Source organism: Arachis ipaensis, chromosome B5, assembly GCF_059453495.1.
Source record: "Arachis ipaensis isolate K30076 ecotype BB chromosome B5, ASM5945349v1, whole genome shotgun sequence".
Taxonomy (NCBI): Eukaryota; Viridiplantae; Streptophyta; class Magnoliopsida; order Fabales; family Fabaceae; genus Arachis; species Arachis ipaensis.
The window spans coordinates 84,272,374-84,286,271 of NC_142440.1; the positions used below are offsets into that span (position 1 = coordinate 84,272,374).

A 13,898-nucleotide genomic window follows, 5' to 3' on the forward strand; every position below is an offset into this window, starting at 1 on the left:
AAGCATTTGGGGAGCAATTTTCCTTGATTTTTCATGAAGAAAAACACGACAAAGCTCTCCAAGTGAGCACAGCGCTCTCTAAGTGAGCGCTATTAGAAGCGCCTCTTTGTCTTGGAGTGAGGCTCCCTCTTCGAATCTTGGTGGTTGCACTTTGGTCTATTTTTGCTTATTTTTAGCCCTTAAAGATGCATTTCGTTCGTACCTCAATTTCATGCCAAATATGGGTTGCCATACATCGTTGAAAAGCTCTGAATGTCAGCTTTCTAACGCAACTAGAAGCACATCAATCGGACATTTGTAGCTCAGGTTATAGCCCTTTGAAGAAGGCATGGTCATGCTGTGAGCGCCCAGATTTTAACTTAGCGAAAATTTTGCTTCCAAGTTCATCTTTGCATCAGGGTAATGCTCAGCTCACTTGGAGAGCTGAGCTTTGTATGCTGATTACCTATTTTCCTTTTATTTGGTCATGGGCCACGCTTTAAAAAGCGTGGCCTAAGGCTTCAAAGTGTGCTCTAACTTCAAAGTGTTCCCCAAAGCTCTTTTTTTCTCCTTTTTAGCTTATTTTGTGCTTCTTTGCTTCTTTTTCTTCTTATTTCCTACATGATTTATAAAATTAAAAGATCAAAGAAATATATCAATTAAGTACAAAAGCATTCAATATTTAAGCACAAATCATTAATTTCTTGTATGAAAAAGCATAGAAAAACATGACATGGTGACATGTCATCACAACACCAAACTTAAACCTTGCTTGTCCCCAAGCAAGAAAAGAATCATGCATTAAAGATTGACAATCCAAGGTAAGAAGAATAGCAACTCAATGTTCATGGTTAGCTAGTTTTCTAAGCATGCTTCAATCACAAAAGATATGTAAATGATTGATGCTTCTATCTAGCTCAATTTATGAAATCTTTCTCTTATATTTCTTCCTTGAAACAAGCTTTTGATTTTTCTTATTAGCTTCTCCTTTTGGGTGCTTTGCCACATGAGTTAATAACAAAGCTACGATTCTAAATGCTTTATTTTCAAGTATTACCACTTGATACATAAGCACCACAAGCATTTGAATTAGAGGACTTCATTAAGCTAATTTTTCTTTTCTTTTCTTGATTCTCTAATCATTGATGCTCAGAACCTTGAGCTTTGAGGGAGTGCTTTTGCACTTGAGCCTAGCCTTGACTTCTAAGTGTTTTGTTTTCAAGCATTTGGCTTGATACATAAACACCACAAGTACTTAACAAATAAATTGCCATTGGTACTCAGAGCCTTCAGCTTTCTCATTCTTTCCCTTTTTCTTTTCTTGCTTTAATTGTATTTGCTTCTTCAAGGTTTTCATGATTTTCAAAAGATTTCACAAAATGTACTAGATGAAAACTTCAATTAAATAAAATCTAATGCAATTGAGCAACAATTAACCATACTAGCTTTCCAATACTTGTATGCACATGCTAAACTCTTCTTTAATGCCTTGTTTGTTTATGATCATGATACTTTACTGCTTTGAATTCACAAAACTCAAGTTGGTAGTCATAATGTCATGGCAACGTGTTATAAATCAATATTCAAGCTATGCTTTATTCATACACACATGTAAATAGAAAAGATGAAGACAATCATGCAATTTAAGTGCTGGAAACAAATGAGAGGAAAAGGAACTCTACAACGTTGTAGTTCATCTTCATTATTGTTGTCCTTTTTCCTCTATTCTTTCTCTTTCCCTTGCCAAACTCAAAATGCTTGCTCATCCTCAAGCAACAATTGGAACAATGGCTATGGGGCTAAGATGGATCATGAATGTCTTACAAAATGAAATGTTAGCAGTACATGTGTTCTAAGCAAGCAAAATTAAAGATAATAATCAAGGCACAAGAGAAAGAGACATTTTGATTGCATATATAAGAAGGTGTGCACGATACATGGCATAAAAGATAAGTGGCACACCAAACTTAGTGTGACACTTTCACTTGGAATTGATGCAAGTATCTTGTAAGAATTGGAACCAAATTTTGTTGCATAGCAACACCAAACTTAGAATGCAATCATATGTCAATTTATTTGAAATAAGACTAAATGAAACTGTTGTATGTTAAATACAATCACCAAGCCAAGAATCTTGTCATGAATAAAGCTCTCTTGGTGATGTATTAATAAACACAGTTAATAAAAGAAAGCATTAAGAACACGTAAATGAATAAGATAAAGAGGAACTAAAATGTTAAACCAAAAGAGTAAAATTTTATTTTGCAGAGGCATTATGATTATGCAAACAAGTAGTGTTGCTTGAATAAATTGCATAGAAAAATAAGTGGCACACCAAACGTAGAATCTTGGTGTGTCACTTTCATTTTTGATTTGATGCAATCATCCAAAAATATTGAAAACAATTTGTTGCAAGGCAACACCAAACTTAGAATGTAACCATATGCCAATTTATTGAATTTAAACAAAACAAAGAACGAAAAGAAAGCAGAGAAGAAAAATTATACCTACGGTTGACATGTTGTTCACATTCTTCCTATTCTTCCAGTTTGTTAAGAGGAATGACTTAAGGGAGGAGAAGATTCAGCTATTGCCCCCTGTCTTGGTTTCCTCTCAGCAAGCTTTCTTTTGTACATGGCTTGATTGAGCTTGCTTGCTATTGGTCCAGGGGTTGGATTGCTTGTGGTTGACCTCCTCTTGAATGTTGTCCTTGGTAGCTTGGTCACAATCCTCTTCTTGGTGCTTTTGTTAATTGCCTTCACTTCCTTGAATCCAAGTCTTGGTTGTTGTGTGATTGTTGGAGTCTTCTTTTCATCAAGAGCCTCTTGTATTGGTGGTTCCCTGAGCTCTTCCTCTGTGCACTTCTCTACTTCACTTGAGTGTGAATTCTTTTGAGTATCTTCCTTCATTTCTTCTTCATGATTTTCCATTAATTCTTTTGGGAGGGAAATTTCATGTTCCTCTATCACCTCAATTAGCTTCTGTGAATATAAAATCCTTGGCTCATGTCCCTCATCCTTTATTGCAATTTCACTTGCAACAGGGACCTTTTGTTCTTGTTTTTCCACTTCCTCACTCACAATTTGGTCTTCATCCTCACTGTTTGATGGTTCTAAGTTCCCCCTTGTTTGCTCTAAGGGCCCATTCATCTTCTTGAAAAGGATTTCTTTCCAGGATTGGGGTTGTGTGTATCTTTCCACGAGTTTTCTATGTATTTTAATGGCTTGAAGGTAATCCTCATCTGCTGGTTCAAGAGATGAAGGTTGAGAGTAGTTTTGGTGACATGGATGTGTTGTGGTAAAGTTGTGTTGAGGGGTGTGGAATGAGTTGTGTGATTGATGGGATGACTTGTATGGATTTTGGAGAAAACTTTGTGTTGAGGCATAATCAAGTGATGAAGAACTTTCAAATGAGAAACTGGGACGTGAGGTTGGATGCTCTTTCATTCCTTGGTGATACTCCCAGCCACCATGAGAATAATGACTTGAATCATTTTGTGGTGGTGGAAAGTATCCCATATGATTCTCTTGCTCATCTTGTGTCTCTGAAGCAAATCTCCATGAATTAGAGTGCTCAGAATTGGTATTTTCTTGGTGATATTCCCAGCCACCATTAGAGATTGGTGATGGTGAGTAATATCCCATAAAATTATTTTGATCATAAGATGAGTTGAACTCCATTTGAATTTTCTAAAACACAACACCAAACAAAATTGAAATTCATGTCTCAGATGATATTTGCTTAGTGAGGCAAAAACACAAACAGCTTGGTTTCAAGAACAAAAACAAAGAAAATGCTTAATCTAGACTTCTCACCCACTTAATCATTGTTGATCTAAATCAATCCCCGGCAACGGCACCAAAAACTTGATGGTATTTTTTGTGGAAAACTGAATTTTCCAAAAAACCAAAAACTCACCGGCAAGTGTACCGGGTCGCATCAAGTAGTAAAACTCACATAGAGTGAGGTCGATCCCACAGGGATTGATGGATCAAGCAACTTTAGTGGGTGATTAGTTTAGTCAAGCTAACATTGAGTGATTTGAGTGACAATTGAAACAACAGAAAGTAAATGACAAGAAGAATTAAAGTGCAGAAAGTAATATTGGACAGAAACTTAAAGAGCAAGAAATGTAAATTGCAAGAATCTTAAGTGACAAGAAATGTAAATTACATGAAATATAAAGGGGAGTGGGTGCTGAAAATTAAAATTCAACAGGAAAGTGTAAATAGCAATCAAACATAGAAGTAAAAGGTGCAAAATCATGCAACAGATCAAAACAGAAAAGGGAAATTGCTTGAAGAATTCAAAATAGAAAAGCAGTGCTTAATTTGCAGCAATTTAAAAGTGGTTCAAGATCTCATGAGTGAAAGAGACTAGAAAACAAGTCTAGATCTCAAATCCTTCATTGATTTAACAAGAACAATTGCAAAATGAAAATGAAAGAGTAAATTGCAGAAGAGGAACAAGAGAAGTTGCAGATGGAGAATGAAAACAGAATTCCTTCCAATCTCAATCCAAAAATTCAAAACAGAGAAGAAAACTAAGAAAGAAAGCAAAATGAAAACTAAAGAGTGCACAACTCCCTATTGGACCTAGCCTCTTTTCTAATCAAGCTCCCCCTAACAAAGATGAAAATGATGCCTTATATAGGCTTTACAAAATGAAAATGAATATGAAATGAAAAACAAATTACAATTGAATGAAATTCCTAATCTAATTGATCCTTATGCCTTTGAGTAATGATAATGGGCTTAGCTTGCTTTGGATTTGAGAAAGAGTGGGTCTGGATGACCTTGGTTCAATTGATGAAGAATTGTGTTCAACGAGAATTTTAATTGAATTTTGGCCCATGTGATAATTTCTCCCAGGAGGATGCTCAGCTCACAAGGTGACTGAGCATTGGGGCCTTGTGCGCATGTCCTGCTCCCTGACCGTGTCACATGTTGCGCGCTCCACTCTTGGTCCGTGTCAAATGGTTGTGGGATGCACCATGAGTAGTGCTCAGCTCTCCAAGTGAGCTGAGCATTGGAGCTTCCAAGGGGAGGTCCCAAGTTCAAGCCTTGGTGAAAGCATTTGGGGAGCAATTTTCCTTGATTTTTCATGAAGAAAAACACGACAAAGCTCTCCAAGTGAGCACAGTGCTCTCTAAGTGAGCGCTATTAGAAGCGCCTCTTTGTCTTGGAGTGAGGCTCCCTCTTCGAATCTTGGTGGTTGCACTTTGGTCTATTTTTGCTTATTTTTAGCCCTTAAAGATGCATTTCGTTCGTGCCTCAATTTCATGCCAAATATGGGTTGCCATATATCGTTGGAAAGCTCTGAATGTCAGCTTTCCAACGCAACTAGAAGCACATCAATCGGACATCTGTAGCTCAAGTTATAGCCCTTTGAAGAAGGCATGGTCATGCTGTGAGCGCCCAGATTTTAACTTAGCGAAAATTTTGCTTCCAAGCTCATCTTTGCATCAGGGTAATGCTCAGCTCACTTGGAGAGCTGAGCTTTGTATGCTGATTGCCTATTTTCCTTTTATTTGGTCATGGGCCACGCTTTTAAAAGCGTGGCCTAAGGCTCCAAAGTGTGCTCCAACTTCAAAGTGTTCCCCAAAGCTCTTTTTTTTCCCCTTTTTAGCTTATTTTGTGCTTCTTTGCTTATTTTTCTTCTTATTTCCTACATGATTTATAAAATTAAAAGATCAAAGAAATATATCAATTAAGTACAAAAGCATTCAATATTTAAGCAAAAATCATTATTTTCTTGTATGAAAAAGCATAGAAAAACATGACATGGTGACATGTCATCAGTAGTGACAGACACAAAAGGATCAATGGATCCTATTCCAACATGATCGAGAACCGACAGATGATTAGCCGTGCGGTGACAGAGCATTTGGACCATTTTTACTGAGAAGACGGATGGTAGCCATTGACAACGGTGATCCCCCAACATAAAGCTTGCCATGGAAAGGAGTATGAATGATTGAATGAAGGCAGTAGGAAAGCAGAGATTCAGAAGGAGCAAAGCATCTCCATACGCTTATCTGAAATTTTCACCAATGAATTACATAAGTATTTCTATCTTATTTTATATTTTATTTATATTTTAATTATCAAAACCTCATAACCGTTTGAATCTGCCTGACTGAGATTTACAAGATGACCACAGCTTGCTTCAAGCCGACAATCTCGGTGGGATCGACCCTTACTCACGTAAGGTTTATTACTTGGACGACCCAGTGTACTTGCTGGTTAGTTGTGCGGAGTTGTGAAAAAGAATTGAGACTATGAACGTGCGTACCAAGTTTTTGGCACCGTTGAGATCACAATTTCGTGCACCAGCTATGCTCACTCTAGTGAGCATTGTCGTGCATCAAACCAACGAAGGCAAGGAGCGCTCAAATGGCGCTCAAAGAAGTGAGCACTATGCTCAAAAGAAGTGAGCATTTTCGAGCTCTCAACCAAGTAAATAAAGGAACCACATCATGCAAAAAGGTGTTCACCAAGGCTCGAAGGGGGAACCACGCATCAACACTAGACATAGCGCTCATTATTTGAGCGCAGTGCTCACTTAGTGAGCGCTAGTGAGCATGCTTCACCAAGGAAAGTGAGCACAACGCTCACAAAACTGAGCGGAGCACTCCACTGGAGCAGGCCTCCAACTAAAAATTGAACCAAGCCATCTTGGATCCATTTCTTCACAAATCAAAAGGGCTCACTCCAAGCTTTGAAGATCAAAATAGAAAGTGTATAAATAGGATTAAGTTGGATTTGTAAACAACCTTTTGCTCATTTTTAGTTTTACCTTTAGCTCATTTATAGTTTTCACTTTTAATTTTCAATTGTTTTGAAATTGGAATTTGGGAATTTGGATCTAGTTTTCTTTCTGCATTTTCCTTTCTTCTGCAACATCTGCAATCTGTTCTTGGAATTTGAATTGAGATTGAAGAGCTTCATTGATTCAAAATCTGAAAATCATCTTTTATTCTTCTTCTCAATTGTTCTAAGAATTGGATCTAAATTTTCTCTTCTGTTTTAAATTTCATTTTCTTCTGCAATTTATTTTTTGCTTGATCTAGAGAGTAATTGAGAGTTAGATCTACTTTCTAACCTCATTGCTCTTCTTCGATCTTCAATTTCTCTTTAAGGATTTTATAATTGACTCAAATTCTCTTGCTGTTTTATTTCTTGAAGCAATTTTCCATTTCTGTTCCTGTTACTGAGATCAAGATCTGAAGTCCTGCATCTCAGAGCTTTCTGATTTACTTTAGTTTGCAATTCCTTGTTCAATTCCAAGTCCCAGCACCCAAATCCTTTTACTCTTCAAGCAATTTACATATCTCAGCAATTTAGATTCAGCAATTTATATTTTTTCACTTTAAGTTTCTGCAATTTACTTTTCTTGCAATTAAAGTTTTAGTTCATTTACTTTCTTGAACTCTAAGTTTCATGCAATTTAATTTTTTTGCACTTTCAGATTCAGTCAATCCACTTTCTGCACTTTATTTTTCTGCTCAATTTACATTCTGCACTTCTATTTACTTGCAATTTAGCTTCTGTCAATCAAAAATATTCAAAATCACTCAATTCACTAACTAAATTCATCACCTAACTAAAATTGCTCAATTCATCAATCCCTGTGGGATCGACCTCACTTTTGTGAGTTATTACTACTTGATGCGACCAGGTACACTTGCCGGTGAGTTTTGTGTGGAATTATTTTTCCCTCATTAGGACGCTGACAACAGGAAGTCCAAGGGAATGCTGTTTACTCATCTTTCTAGGGAGGCTAGGACGTGGCAGTAGATCGTTGCCCATTACGTCATGCCGACCACCCACTTTACAGAGATTCCGGTCGACATGCTCGTCCTGATCGGTTGCGTTATGGAGGGGAATGAGGTATACTTCCTTCGATTGGATTACTAAAAACATCTCGGACGAAGTCAAAACAACTCGAAAAACATAATCTAGCATAGTACAAGCGATAAAAGGAAACCCCAGGACCTACACCAAAAAGATCCAGGGGCATCCTTTGGAGGCAGTCAGGGAACAAGGATTTAGGAAAACCTACAAGACTAACGTCCCAATAAAACTCGCAGCAAAGACAGAGAAAAAACCTTTTTCAAAGACGCAACATCCCCAGAAAGCTACAAATCAAACAGAATCGAAATAGCTACCGCCCAAATTCACAGTCTCAGCTTATCAGCAAACAAATAGCAAAGCATATCAAGAAGAAAGTCATCAAAGACGCCACCTTTTTCAGAGAAATAAATTCTCCCCAGAAAAAGCAAAACAACACAAAGAAAACCAAAATGAGCCATCAGAAAAAATCGCTAGCTTTTACGGAATTCATCAGCAAAAGCTATCAGCATGACGGAAAACATCAAAGGAACAATCTTTCAAGAAAACAAGCAGTATGAACCCGAGAATACAAAGGGACCATTTCAAAAGCAAGAAAAATCCCCAAATAGTGAAACAAGCATGCGCACAGTGATACGAAAAGATTCAGATTCTCCAAGAATGCACTTCAAGAGAAAAATCGAAACTTTATAAAAAACCGAAGGTAAAACGACGAAAGAAGTAAAGAAACAGGAGAGTAGAACCAACCTGGAGAAAGATTCTGAAGAAAGTGAAAAACTGGAGCGACGAAGCTTGGAAACCGTCTCCTGAGCAAAGCAACAACAAAGTACCAAGACAAAGCGTCGCAGAAAAAAACAAGCTTCAGGCGAAACAGAAAAACAGAGAGAAAAGAGGGGAAGTTACAGAAAAAAGAAAAAACTGTTTCTCAAGTGCAAAATTCAAAATAAAAGATCCAAGATAAACGAAGCATTAACAATCAATTAATGAGGGTATTAAAACCTTGCACATTCCCAAGGCTACAGCACTAATGCAAACGCCCGAGCTTTTAGAAGAAAGGAAAAAAAAACGTTCCACATTCAAAAAGGAGAAATTTACAAAGATGAAGTCGACAAAATGCTCGAGTTTGGCTTTACCAGAGAAGGATCGAAGTCCTATGAATAAGACTCGACCTCAGAAAGAAATACCGAGCTCGAGCAGGGGCACTGTTCATACCCTGGGTCGAGCTATCCGACCCGGGATGTTTAGCGACAAGGCGACCGACCTCTTCAAGTCAGACTATCCGACCTCTTTTCAAGGAGCTCGGCCAAATCGCCAGAAAAGCCCAATAAAGGGCCCAGATAGAGGAACACGACCCAAATCCAAAGGCGGCCCAAGCCTACAGAGATAAGGGCGGTTCCCTGGAAAGATGACCTCACCCAAAGATAAGATAAGATAAGATAACTAACTTATTGATGCCAAGGCATCTTAGGCTAGTTTCACTAGCCTTTTTCTTTTATTTTTAGTTGTTTTATGCATTTTCTTGAGCCTTAAGTAATCATTTGGGTCAAATAGTCATGCTTGTCTTAAATCATTCAACATGAAGATTTTGATGCAAATTCCATGAGTTTTTAGTTATATTCCTTGAATGCTATGAATGGAAGATTTATCATGAAATTTTGCAAGACTTTGATGCAGTTGTTTGGATGATTTCAGGGAAGAAGAGGCTAGGCAAGGAAGCAACAAAATCAATAAAGGAAGCTTGAATATCACATGTGGAGTTTAAGCTCCAGTTTAAGCTTAAACTGGAGCTTAAACGCCAAAACCATGAGAGCTAAGGAAATGCTGAAAGTGGCGTTTAACCTCCAGTTTAACCTTAAACTGGAAGTTAAACGCCAGAAATGGGAAATGCACCAGGGAGCCATTTCCACGTTTAAGCTCCAGTTTAACCTTAAACTGGAGCTTAAACGTGTTCGACCAAGTTTTCTCCTCCAGGGTTGCTTTCTCCATTTCCACGTTTAAGCTCCAGTTTAACCTTAAACTGGAGCTTAAACGTGTTCGACACCTCCAGGGCTACCTTTCTCAGCTTCCACGTTTAAGCTCCAGTTTAACCTTAAACTGGAGCTTAAACGTGTTCGACCTCCAGGGCTGCCTTTCTCTATTCCCACGTTTAAGCTCCAGTTTAACCTTAAACTGGAGCTTAAACGTGTTCGACCTCCAGGGCTGCCTTTCTCTATTCCCACGTTTAAGCTCCAGTTTAACCTTAAACTGGAGCTTAAACGTGTTCGACCTCCAGGGCTGCCTTTCCTATCTCCACGTTTAAGCTTCAGTTTAACCTTAAACTGAAGCTTAAACGTGTTCGACTACGTTACCCTCCAGGGCTGCCTTCTTCCATTTCCACGTTTAAGCTTCAGTTTAACCTTAAACTGAAGCTTAAACGTGCTTCCACAAAAGGCATCACTGGAAGTGTCTGGCGTTTAAGCTGCAGTTTAAGCTTAAACTGCAACTTAAACGCCACTCTTGGAAAAGGTTTCTGGGCCAAAAATATTGCAGTTTAAGTTAGCTTTTGAACACAAACATTAACTTAAACTTACTCTGGTATGAAACCCAATTGAATATCATGGTTTATGAGATTGGGCCTGAAGGATTGATGAGTCTGGAATTTCAATTTGTTGAGTCATGTGTCATTACTTGATTATCACTAAGTTGGCTCAATGAATGTTACAGAATTTGGATCAGCAGCCTCATCAAGATTATGGATCATAAACCCAAAGCAAAAGGAAAGCAGGGAGAGGCCTCAAAGCCCAAGAAACACAACAGAAGCTCAATATAGAAAGTGTATAAATAGGATAGAATTTAAGTTAGGAGGAACTTTTACCTTTTCATTTTTTGCTAGTTTTCATACCTTTGTAATTGAATTCAGAGCTATGACTCACTAAACCCCCTTTCATTGGGTTAGGGAGCTCTATTGTAATTCAATGAATCAATAATAGTTTATCTTCTTCTTCAATCTTTTCTCTTGAATTTTGTTAGAAAGCTTCTCGATCTAATTCCATTGGGTAGTTGTCTTGGGAAAGAAACTACCCATAATTGGAATCCTTCGGAACCTTGGGAAAGGAATGGAGGATTCATGCTAGAGAAGCTTTCTCACAGTGAATTGGATTGGGGTTTGGATGGATATTGTGACATGTAATCCTACCAAATTGTGGTTCATGAAACTGTGTGGTATAATCAGTGATCGAGCATCATCTCTTCTTATGAACATTTAAGCCAAGGGATTGGAAATTTGTTTGTTTTTAGAGAGAATTGGTGAGCCAAGGGATTGGGATCCAATCATATAAGATTGCCAAGCAAAATTCAATGAACGCATTGGTTGAGGAAGAGATAAACATGTTTTGATTCGGAGATCTCAATATCTCCTATAACCCAATGAATTCCCCATTTCTGATTTCCACTTTCTCTTTACATTCTGCAACTCAATTCATGCAATCACCCCCATTCCCTTTTAATTTCAGCAATTTAGCTTCTGCTCTTTAATTCATGCAATTTAAGATTCCGCCATTTCAATTTCTTGTCATTTACGTTTCCCGCCAATTTTACATTCCGCAATTCTCATCTAAATCTTGATTCCGCTCAACTAGAACATACTTCTAATCCGAATTGCTCACTCAACCAATCCTTGTGGGATTCGACCTCACTCTATTGTGAGTTTTTACTTAACGATAACTGGTGCACTTGCCGGAAGGAATTTTGCCGATCGTGCAATTTCCTAAATCGTAGCATAACAAGTTTATGCGCATCAAGTTTATGGCGCCGTTGCCGGGGATTGGTTTTCGATTGATAATTCTCAAATTGGAAGTTAACTAGATTGAGCATATTTTTTTTGTTTTGATTAATTCAGTACAAGTTACTTGTTGAATTTTAATTTCTGCACTCTGTTACATGCTTTCTTTCTTTATGCCTTTAAATTCAAGCAACTAACTCACTGACTCACTAACTGTTTGAATTAATTCCTCAACTGCTCTAACCATACTCTTCCATTAACCAAGAGTATTTCACTTGTTTGTTGCCTGTGCTGTGTTCTTGTATGACAGGTAGGAGAGGAGAGACATCAACTCCTCCATATACCGAACCAGAGAGGACCCTTCATAGACTTAGAAGGGAAGCAAGAGGGAAGAGAGTACTGGGAGAAGAAGAATCTGAAGGAGAATCTGAGGACAATTTTGAGGAAGCTTTAGATCTCAACATGGATAGAGAAGTTCACAACCATGAGAGAGCTGATGGAAACAATGCGATTCCTGAGAGGAGGGTTCTTAGTTCATACATAAACCCAACCTCTGGGAATTGTGGTAGCAGCATTCAGAAACCACCCATTCAGGCCAACAATTTTGAGCTCAAACCACAGCTAATATCACTTGTGGAGAATCATTGTTCATTTGGTGGGAGTGCTAATGAAGACCCAAACCAACATCTCACAAAATTCCTGAGAATTTGCGACACTGTGAAGTCCAATGGAGTCCAGGAAGATGCCTATAAACTGCTTTTGTTCCCATTTTCACTTAGGGACAAGGCAGCTAAGTGGCTGGAATCATTCCCAAGGGGAAGCCTAACAACATGGGACGAGGTGGAAAGCAAGTTTCTGGCACGTTTCTACCCCCCACAAAAGGTCAATAGGCTTCGATCTGAGGTTTAGACTTTTAGACAACAAGATGGTGAAACTCTCTACGAGGCATGGGAGAGATTCAAGGATTTGACAAGGAAATGCCCACCAGACATGTTCCATGACTGGGTGCAATTGCATATTTTCTATGATGGACTCTCTTATGAATCAAGGAAGGCTGTAGACCATTCATCAGGAAGTTCATTGAACAGGAAAAAGACTGTGGAAGAAGCCATTGAAGTGATTGAGACAGTGGCTGAGAATGAGTACTACTATGCATCAGAGAGACACAACACTAAGGGAGTCATGGAGCTGAACCATGTTGATACAATTTTAGCCCAAAACAAGGTGTTTGCCAAGCAACTAGCAGAGCTTACCAGGCAATTAGAAACAAAGCAAGTGGCTGCAATACACACACAAGATCAAGAGGAAGTAAGCATTGAAGGAGGTGATTGGGAAGAGGCCAACTATGTGGGAAACCAACAAAGGCAACCATATGATCCACATTCCAACACTTACAACCCAGGCTGGAAAAACCACCCAAACTTTGGGTGGGGAAACCAGCAAAACCAACATAACAAGTCCACATACCAAAACTCCAACCAAAGATCATACCAAGCCACACAAAACACTTACTCTCAACCACCATATCATAGCCAAAATAATCAACCTACCCAACCTAACCCAAACCAACAATTTCAAGATCAATTAAACAGGATAGAAGGAATGCTGGCACACATGGGTCAGGACATAATTGAGTTGAAAAGCTTCAGGGATGATGTGAGATCTACCTTAAGAAACCATGGTGAAAAACTCAAGAGGATGGAGTCTCAAGTAGGAGAGCTATCTCAACAGGCCCCCAAATCAACCGCAGTGTTCCCTAGTGACACAGAAAAGAATCCTAAAGGGGAACAAAAAAGAGTAAGATGGGAAGAATGCAAGGCCATCACCATATTGAAGGAAGTCTCAGAAGAAGAAGGAATTGGACCCTCAGAACAGGAGCCAGAAATCTTGAAGGAAGGTGTGGAGGAAGCTAAGCAGGAAAGTGAAACTGAGCAAGCCAAGGAATTGCAAAAAGGCACGATGGAAACATACCAACCAAAAGCACCATTTCCTCAGAGGTTAGGAGGAGGTGAAAAAGGGAAAACCTATTCAAGGTTTTTAGAGACATTTAAGTCTCTCCACATCAATATTCCCTTTCTTGAGATTCTCCAGCAAATGCCTACACATATCAAGTATTTAAAGGAATTGTTGAGCAAGAAAAGAGTTTTGAAGGGAGGACAAACGGTAACAATGAACAAAGAATGCAGTGCCCTCATCAAGAAGGACACAGTCTCTAAGAAAACAGACCCAGGAAGTTTTCATATCCCCTGCATCATAGGGGAAACAAAAATTGACAGAGGATTCTGTGATCTAGGAGCTAGCATAAA

The 13,898-nt window shown here is 38.6% G+C and overlaps 1 non-coding gene across 1 annotated transcript; it reads right to left on the bottom strand.

Moving 5' to 3' along the window:
* Positions 1–12,480: 12,480 nt before the first annotated feature.
* On the bottom strand, positions 12,481–12,584 carry LOC148564805 (small nucleolar RNA R71). Its single transcript, XR_015885454.1, has one exon. It is a non-coding gene; the product is annotated as a small nucleolar RNA R71 (small nucleolar RNA).
* Between the last annotated feature and the right edge of the window lie 1,314 nt (positions 12,585–13,898).